General features: G+C 46.5%; 1 protein-coding gene across 3 annotated transcripts in view; it reads right to left on the reverse strand.

The window, feature by feature from the left end:
- Window positions 1-10,000, reverse strand: part of LOC124007338 (NMDA receptor synaptonuclear signaling and neuronal migration factor-like) — a 64,457-nt gene that overhangs the window by 52,589 nt on the left and 1,868 nt on the right. The window lies entirely within an intron of this gene.

Consider the following 10,000-nt stretch of genomic DNA (forward strand, 5'->3'; position numbering starts at 1 on the left):
AGGGAGAGAAAGAAGAGAGGAGGAGGAGGAGGAAAGAAAACCAGAGGGAGAGAAAGAGAAGAAAGGAGCATATTACAGATGAAAGGGAGAGAAAGAAGAGGAGGAGGAGGAGGAAAGAAAACCAGAGGGAGAGGAGAGAGAAGAAAGGAGCATATTACAGATGAAAGGGAGAGAAAGAAGAGGAGGAGGAGGAGGAGGAAAGAAAACCAGAGGGAGAGAAAGAGAAGAAAGGAGCATATTACAGATGAAAGGTAGAGAAAGAAGAGGAGGAGGAGGAGGAGGAAAGAAAACCAGAGGGAGAGAAAGAGAAGAAAGGAGCATATTACAGATGAAAGGTAGAGAAAGAAGAGGAGGAGGAGGAGGAGGAAAGAAAACCAGAGGGAGAGAAAGAGAAGAAAGGAGCATATTACAGATGAAAGGGAGAGAAAGAAGAGGAGGAGGAGGAGGAGGAAAGAAAACCAGAGGGAGAGAAAGAGAAGAAAGGAGCATATTACAGATGAAAGGTAGAGAAAGAAGAGGAGGAGGAGGAGGAGGAAAGAAAACCAGAGGGAGAGAAAGAGAAGAAAGGAGCATATTACAGATGAAAGGGAGAGAAAGAAGAGGAGGAGGAGGAGGAGGAAAGAAAACCAGAGGGAGAGGAGAGAGAAGAAAGGAGCATATTACAGATGAAAGGGAGAGAAAGAAGAGGAGGAGGAGGAGGAAAGAAAACCAGAGGGAGAGAAAGAGAAGAAAGGAGCATATTACAGATGAAAGGGAGAGAAAGAAGAGGAGGAGGAGGAGGAGGAAAGAAAACCAGAGGGAGAGAAAGAGAAGAAAGGAGCATATTACAGATGAAAGGGAGAGAAAGAAGAGGAGGAGGAGGAGGAAAGAAAACCAGAGGGAGAGAAAGAGAAGAAAGGAGCATATTACAGATGAAAGGGAGAGAAAGAAGAGGAGGAGGAGGAGGAAAGAAAACCAGAGGGAGAGAAAGAGAAGAAAGGAGCATATTACAGATGAAAGGGAGAGAAAGAAGAGGAGGAGGAGGAGGAGGAAAGAAAACCAGAGGGAGAGAAAGAGAAGAAAGGAGCATATTACAGATGAAAGGGAGAGAAAGAAGAGGAGGAGGAGGAGGAGGAAAGAAAACCAGAGGGAGAGAAAGAGAAGAAAGGAGCATATTACAGATGAAAGGGAGAGAAAGAAGAGGTGGAGGAGGAGGAGGAAAGAAAACCAGAGGGAGAGAAAGAGAAGAAAGGAGCATATTACAGATGAAAGGGAGAGAAAGAAGAGGAGGAGGAGGAGGAGGAAAGAAAACCAGAGGGAGAGAAAGAGAAGAAAGGAGCATATTACAGATGAAAGGGAGAGAAAGAAGAGGAGGAGGAGGAGGAGGAAAGAAAACCAGAGGGAGAGAAAGAGAAGAAAGGAGCATATTACAGATGAAAGGGAGAGAAAGAAGAGGAGGAGGAGGAGGAAAGAAAACCAGAGGGAGAGAAAGAGAAGAAAGGAGCATATTACAGATGAAAGGGAGAGAAAGAAGAGGAGGAGGAGGAGGAAAGAAAACCAGAGGGAGAGAAAGAGAAGAAAGGAGCATATTACAGATGAAAGGGAGAGAAAGAAGAGGAGGAGGAGGAGGAAAGAAAACCAGAGGGAGAGAAAGAGAAGAAAGGAGCATATTACAGATGAAAGGGAGAGAAAGAAGAGGAGGAGGAGGAGGAGGAAAGAAGACCAGAGGGAGAGAAAGAGAAGAAAGGAGCATATTACAGATGAAAGGGAGAGAAAGAAGAGGAGGAGGAGGAGGAGGAAAGAAAACCAGAGGGAGAGAAAGAGAAGAAAGGAGCATATTACAGATGAAAGGGAGAGAAAGAAGAGGAGGAGGAGGAGGAGGAAAGAAAACCAGAGGGAGAGAAAGAGAAGAAAGGAGCATATTACAGATGAAAGGGAGAGAAAGAAGAGGAGGAGGAGGAGGAGGAAAGAAGACCAGAGGGAGAGAAAGAGAAGAAAGGAGCATATTACAGATGAAAGGGAGAGAAAGAAGAGGAGGAGGAGGAAAGAAAACCAGAGGGAGAGAAAGAGAAGAAAGGAGCATATTACAGATGAAAGGGAGTGAAAGAAGAGGAGGAGGAGGAGGAGGAAAGAAAACCAGAGGGAGAGAAAGAGAAGAAAGGAGCATATTACAGATGAAAGGGAGAGAAAGAAGAGGAGGAGGAGGAGGAGGAAAGAAAACCAGAGGGAGAGAAAGAGAAGAAAGGAGCATATTACAGATGAAAGGGAGAGAAAGAAGAGGAGGAGGAGGAGGAGGAAAGAAAACCAGAGGGAGAGAAAGAGAAGAAAGGAGCATATTACAGATGAAAGGGAGAGAAAGAAGAGGAGGAGGAGGAGGAAAGAAAACCAGAGGGAGAGAAAGAGAAGAAAGGAGCATATTACAGATGAAAGGGAGAGAAAGAAGAGGAGGAGGAGGAGGAAAGAAAACCAGAGGGAGAGAAAGAGAAGAAAGGAGCATATTACAGATGAAAGGGAGAGAAAGAAGAGGAGGAGGAGGAGGAAAGAAAACCAGAGGGAGAGAAAGAGAAGAAAGGAGCATATTACAGATGAAAGGGAGAGAAAGAAGAGGAGGAGGAGGAGGAAAGAAAACCAGAGGGAGAGAAAGAGAAGAAAGGAGCATATTACAGATGAAAGGGAGAGAAAGAAGAGGAGGAGGAGGAGGAAAGAAAACCAGAGGGAGAGAAAGAGAAGAAAGGAGCATAAAGATGAAAGGTAGAGAAAGAAGAGGAGGAGGAGGAGGAAAGAAAACCAGAGGGAGAGGAGAGAGAGGAAGAGAGAAAATGGAGGTGACAAGTGGCTAAACCAGAGGGAGAGAAAGAGAAGAAAGGAGCATATTACAGATGAAAGGGAGAGAAAGAAGAGGAGGAGGAGGAGGAAAGAAAACCAGAGGGAGAGAAAGAGAAGAAAGGAGCATATTACAGATGAAAGGGAGAGAAAGAAGAGGAGGAGGAGGAGGAGGAAAGAAAACCAGAGGGAGAGAAAGAGAAGAAAGGAGCATATTACAGATGAAAGGGAGAGAAAGAAGAGGAGGAGGAGGAGGAGGAAAGAAAACCAGAGGGAGAGAAAGAGAAGAAAGGAGCATATTACAGATGAAAGGGAGAGAAAGAAGAGGAGGAGGAGGAGGAGGAAAGAAAACCAGAGGGAGAGGAGAGAGAAGAAAGGAGCATATTACAGATGAAAGGGAGAGAAAGAAGAGGAGGAGGAGGAGGAGGAAAGAAAACCAGAGGGAGAGGAGAGAGAAGAAAGGAGCATATTACAGATGAAAGGGAGAGAAAGAAGAGGAGGAGGAGGAGGAAAGAAAACCAGAGGGAGAGAAAGAGAGAAAATGGAGGTGACAAGTGGCTATGCCTGCAGCCCAGGACCCTGCAGCTGTAGCTACACAATGGTCATCACAAGAGTAGGTGGTGAAATGTTGTGAGGATGCTACTATAGTAGAGAGTTTGAAGTCTGCGTGAGTATAGAGGTCTTCCGACCCCCTTACTAGTACTAGCTGGGCCAATATAGAGTTCTATGCACCACTTCATACACACTGTATATGAAACAAACAGCTCACATACTCCTCTTCTGTGTTCTACAATATGATATCTGCTTGTGTGTGTGTGTGTGTGTGTGTGTGTGTGTGTGTGTGTGTGTGTGTGTGTGTGTGTGTGTGTGTGTGTGTGTGTGTGAGTAAACACTAGGCAGTGTGCACTCTTTCAGTTTGTATACCAACTCATAGTAGTAGTAGAAGAAAAACATGGACTACTTCAAAATGGAGATGGCCCCAATGGCGCCGCCCGTGCCCTCACAGACTATCTATCTCTGTGGTGTTCACACTCCCACACGGCTGTCTCCGCATCTTCACTGAGTCAGTCTGACACTCTGTCTGCACTGTCCAATCAACACCTAGAGTGGCCAGACACGTCGTAGTGCGGGGCATTTGGATTGGCTGTTGAATGCGATTAACTGTCCGACCCCATCCACCCCTATACGATAAGCACTGTGTGCTGTAAAGACACAAAGCATTACTCTTCACCAGACTGTATATACTAACAAGAGTGTGTAAAAATACCGGTAAATGAGTGATGACTCAGACACCGGCTGTCCGAACACAGTGGCTGAGATGTGCGTGACCTCCAGTCGTTTGCTGTGTCCCCTGGCGGAGCTCTTCAGTGAGGCCCCCCCCTCCGCAGTTTGACCCTGTGTTTCCTGACGCTAACGCCAGGAACGGATGAGCGAGACAGAGAGGCCTCGCCCCTGTGGATGAGAACAGCTGGCCTCATCCATCACACAGACACCGGCCTACGGGAGCCACGGAGGAGCCACGGAGCTCGGCCATATGTCCCACTAACACAGGACAGCACACTTTCACTGCTTCTGGTTCAGGTTCAGCCTCGGAGATGAGTGGGGTTTGAGTGGGCTTAAAGAAGAGGACAGGAAACAGAAAGCATTTGCAATGAATCCATAGGTGGGCAACAGAGAGGAAAGGAGGAGGCCAAATGTCAAGAATCGTAGGTACTATCGCTAAGATAAAGAGGGAACATGCTATGTGTCGGGATCCAGTAGGGACAGAAGGTACTGTGAACGAGGCTCTTTGATGGAGCACAGAGGGAGAGAATATGAGAAGGCATAGAGTAAAGCACAGTGGGGTAGAGCAGGAGAACAGGCACTGCAAAAAGACAGAGCACTCTGATAGGAGGAGCAGTTTGCAGAGCTGCAGAGCCCTGCCTGCCCTTTAGACAATGGGGAGGAGAGCAGGAGAACAGGCACTGCAAAAAGACAGAGCACTCTGATAGGAGGAGCAGTTTGCAGAGCTGCAGAGCCCTGCCTGCCCTTTAGACAATGGGGAGGAGAGCAGGAGAACAGGCACTGCAAAAAGACAGACCACTCTGATAGGAGGAGCAGTTTGCAGAGCTGCAGAGCCCTGCCTGCCCTTTAGACAATGCGGAGGAGAGCAGGAGAACAGGCACTGCAAAAAGACAGACCACTCTGATAGGAGGAGCAGTTTGCAGAGCTGCAGAGCCCTGCCTGCCCTTTAGCCAATGGGGAGGAGAGCAGGAGAACAGGCACTGCAAAAAGACAGACCACTCTGATAGGGGGAGCAGTTTGCAGAGCTGCAGAGCCCTGCCTGCCCTTTAGACAATGGGGAGGAGAGCAGGAGAACAGGCACTGCAAAAAGACAGACCACTCTGATAGGAGGAGCAGTTTGCAGAGCTGCAGAGCCCTGCCTGCCCTTTAGACAATGGGGAGGAGAGCAGGAGAACAGGCACTGCAAAAAGACAGACCACTCTGATAGGAGGAGCAGTTTGCAGAGCTGCAGAGCCCTGCCTGCCCTTTAGACAATGGGGAGGAGAGCAGGAGAACAGGCACTGCAAAAAGACAGACCACTCTGATAGGAGGAGCAGTTTGCAGAGCTGCAGAGCCCTGCCTGCCCTTTAGACAATGGGGAGGAGAGCAGGCACTGCAAAAAGACAGACCACTCTGATAGGAGGACTCTGTGTACCAGCTGTACTGTGTGTGTGTGTGTGTGTGTGTGTGTGTGTGTGTGTGTGTGTGTGTGTGTGTGTGTGCGTGCGTGCGTGCGTGCGTGCGTGCGTGCGTGCGTGCGTGCGTGCGTGCGTGCGTGCGTGTGTGTGTGCGTGTGTGTCTAGAGATGTCGGATCTTAACTTGATCATTCTTTTGTCACAGAGAACTTTCCCCTTGCATTGGGAAATTCAAATGAGCGCTGAGAGTCCCTGAAAATGAGCAGTTCTCTTTCTCTCCATGCAGGGGCAGTAGAGTCATTGGGATCAGGGTTTGCTATCAAAATAAATGTCTCTTGCTTCCTCAAACACTACAGGCCAAGGTCCTATTACTGCAACATTCAAATGTACAAAAATGTGCCTGAAACGCAGCCATACAGATCAGCCAACATTGTTTTATGTAGCTGAATAAGATAGATATTGGTTTCCACTAGGCTATGACATACAAGTGCCAAGTGTATGCTAAGGTCAAGATTCAGTTAAATTGTGACCTGGGGTTGTCTAGAGGTTCGGGACACAGCCTTCAGAGCACATAAAGGCCTACAGTGTTCGTGTTGGTTTGAAGCCAGCCCTTGTGGCACAAATAATTAAATTGACCATTTTAAATATGGACAGTTGGGGGATATTTTACCCCTGATCTTGATAAGAAATTACCATACCAGACACTATTAGACAACATAAATAAGAAACAAATAAAATAGACGACACCAACATTAGTTTCCATTCATACAAAGTGTCAAGGTAGATGGTCAACGAGGAAATGCTTGATTTGTATTATTGTACGGAATGCTGGTCAAACATATAAAACACCTTTAGTCCAAAAAGTTATTCCGATGGCAATACAAACCAGAGGGCGAACATAAACTACATGACCAAAAGTACGTGGACACCTGCTCGACCATCTCATTCCAAAATCATGGGCATTAATACGGAGTCGGTCCCCCCTTTAATGCTACAACAGCCTCCACTCCGCTAGATGTTTGGAACTTGGCTGCATGTACTTCCTTCCATTCAGCAAAAAGCGCTGCGTAAGAGCATTAGTGAGGTCGGGCACAGATGTTGGGCGATTAGGCCTGCCTCGCAGTCGGTGTTCCAATTCATCTGAAAGGTGTTTGATGGGGTTGAGGTCAGGGATCTGTGCAGGCCATTCAAGTTCTTCCACACCGATCTCGACAAACCATTTCTGTATGTACCTCCCTTTGTGCACGGGGACATTGTCATGCTGAAACAGGAAAGGACCTTCCCCAAGCTGTTTCCACAAAGTTGGAAGTATAGAATCATCGAGAATGTCATTGTATGCTGTAACATCAAGCTTTCCCTTCACTGGAACTAAGGGGCCCGAACCATGAAAAACAGCCCCAGACCATTATTCCTCCTCCACCAAACTTTACAGTTGGCACGATGCATTCAGGCAGGTAGTGTTCTCCTGGCATCCATCAAACCCAGATTTGTCCATCGGACTGCCAGATGGTGAAGCGTGATTCATCACTCCAGAGAACGCGTTTCCACTGTTCCAGAGTCCAATGGAGGCTTCACACCACTCCAGCCGGCGCTTGGCATTGCACATGGTGATCTTAGGCTTGTGTGCAGCTGCTCAGCCATGGAAACCCATTTCATGAAGCTCCCGACAAACAGTTGTTGTGCTGACGTTCCTTCCAGAGGCAGTTTGGAATTCGGGAGTGAGTGTTGCAACCGAGGACAGACCATGTTCGTGTTTCAGCACTCGGCAGTCCAGTTCTGTGAGCTTGTGTGGCCTACCACTTCACGGCTGAGCCGTTGTTGCTCCTAGACATTTCCACTTCACAGTAACAGCACTTACAGTTGACCGGGGGGCAGCTCTAGCAGGGCAGAAATTTGACGAACTGACTTGTTGGAAAGGTGGCATCCTATGATGCCACGTTGAAAGTTACTGAGCTCTTCAGTAAGGCCATTCTACTGCCAATGTTTGTCTATGGAGATCGCAGGGCTGTGTGGTCGATCAGCAACGGGTGTGGCTGAAATAGCCGAATCCACTAATTTGAAGGGGTGTCCACATACTTTTGTGTATATATAGAAATATATAGAGTGTATCTTGAAAGATTTTGGTTGCAAGCAGGACTAACATTAATGTAACACTGATATCGTATTTTATGAGGTGACCAATAATGATTGAGATCAGCTGTGTGGGTGAATTTAGTGCTATTGATTGTTTAATGAGACATCAGCTGGCGATAATCTAGTGCCATCGATGGTTGCACAAGGCCCCTTGTTATTTGATTGTATTCCAGTACATTCTTTATGCTACCAGTTAGCCTATTCATTGTCAAATAATGAAAGGTGAAAACTGATAATAGACTACTGTTTGTTTTTCCCCGGCTGAGTTGATGCGCTGATTTGGGCCATCAGTTGATTGATCGATGTGGGCCTACTGTACGTACACACGTTCCTCCAGACTAGTATATATTCAAGCTTTTGTTGAGCTGAGGCACATTTCCTCGATGCGTAAATTATCAGACTATTTATTTAACACGAAATCGACCAGCACTCATGCGGCTCGGAGCTGGATTGTGCTGTATAGATCACTGTGCTACAACGGTTCACAATGTTCTAGCAAGCACTAAGAATACTGATTATTCTCCCCCAAACCACTCGGAATGAATGCCTAGACTGTTAACCTTTGACTTGTTTCTGTTTTAACCCTTTAACGACGTGGAATTAATGTGCCAAAAATAGACATTCATCCACAAATCAAAGAGCAGGAATCAAATCCTTGCCAATTTCGGCATATGTGTGTTGGGGTCCGTGCCTTTAACCGCAAGACCACACAGGTAACCAAAACAGTTTATTCTGCCTACTGCTTGCCTTCAACATATAATAAAACTATTTATCTAATGTAGGTACGGTACTGCATCGTATACAAAAACCGCTTCCAGCTGCCCCCTGGTGGCGATTCTAAATCTTTCTTCAGATATTTAAATCCTCTTGCTGCAGGATTATTTTCTCCCTACGATGAGTGTGTACATGTTACATGTTACATAGATTAGGTTAGTACTGTACATGTTACATGTTACATAGATTAGGTTAGTACTGTACATGTTACATGTTACATAGATTAGGTTAGTACTGTACATGTTACATAGATTAGGTTAGTACTGTACATGTTACATAGATTAGGTTAGTACTGTACATGTTACATGTTACATAGATTAGGTTAGTACTGTACATGTTACATGTTACATAGATTAGGTTAGTACTGTACATGTTACATAGATTAGGTTAGTACTGTACATGTTACATAGATTAGGTTAGTACTGTACATGTTACATGTTACATAGATTAGGTTAGTACATAGATTAGGTTACATAGACTGAGGAATGTACTGAGGAGTGTACAGAGGAGTGTGCTGAGGAGTGTACTGAGGAGTGTACTGAGGAGTGTACTGAGAGGAGTGTAATGAGGAGTGTACTGAGGAGTGTCCTGAGAAGTGTCCTGAGGAGTGTACTGAGGAGTGTGATGAGGAGTCTACAGAAGAGGAGTGTACAGAGGAGTGTGCTGAGGAGTGTAATGAGGAGTGTACTGAGGAGTGTCCTGAGGAGTGTACTGAGGAGTGTACTGAGAGGAGTGTACTGAGAGTGTACTGAGGAGTGTACAGAGGAGTGTACTGAGGAGTGTACTGAGGAGTGTACTGAGGAGTGTACTGAGGAGTGTGATGAGGAGTCTACAGAGGAGTGTACTGAGAGGAGTGTACTGAGGAGTGTAATGAGGAGTGTACTTAGGAGTGTACTGAGGTGTGTAATGAGGAGTGTACTTAGGAGTGTACTTAGGAGTGTACTGAGGAGTGTAATGAGGAGTGTACTTAGGAGTGTACCGAGGAGTGTACTGAGCCTGGATCCTACTCTAGTGTATACTACTGTATGTTCAATCATATCATTCAAACTCCAGCCAACTGAAAGGCATGAGAGATCATGTCCACGAGTCAGGCAGGAGATTGGTGTGTGTGTGTGTGTGTGTGTGTGTGTGTGTGTGTGTGTGTGTGTGTGTGTGTGTGTGTGTGTGTGTGTGTGTGTGTGTGTGTGTGTGTGTGTGTGTGTGTGTGTGTGTGTGTGTGTGTGTGTGTGTGTGTGTGTGTGTAGAAAGAGATGAGAGAAGATGTCCCCTGTCTCTCGCCCTGCGTGTGTTCAGAGAAAGATGTCTCCTTTCTCTCGTCATTGCCCTGCGTGTGTTCAGAGAAAGATGTCCCCTTTCTCTCATCATTGCCCTGCGTGTGTTCAGAGAAAGATGTCCCCTGTCTCTCGTCATTGCCCTGCGTGTGTTCAGAGAAAGATGTCCCCTGTCTCTCGTCATTGCCCTGCGTGTGTTCAGAGAAAGATGTCTCCTTTCTCTCGTCATTGCCCTGCGTGTGTTCAGAGAAAGATGTCCCCTGTCTCTCGTCATTGCCCTGCGTGTGTTCAGAGAAAGATGTCCCCTGTCTCTCGTCATTGCCCTGCGTGTGTTCAGAGAA

The sequence above is a fragment of the Oncorhynchus gorbuscha genome, linkage group LG20, assembly GCF_021184085.1.
Source record: "Oncorhynchus gorbuscha isolate QuinsamMale2020 ecotype Even-year linkage group LG20, OgorEven_v1.0, whole genome shotgun sequence".
NCBI lineage: Eukaryota > Metazoa > Chordata > Actinopteri > Salmoniformes > Salmonidae > Oncorhynchus > Oncorhynchus gorbuscha.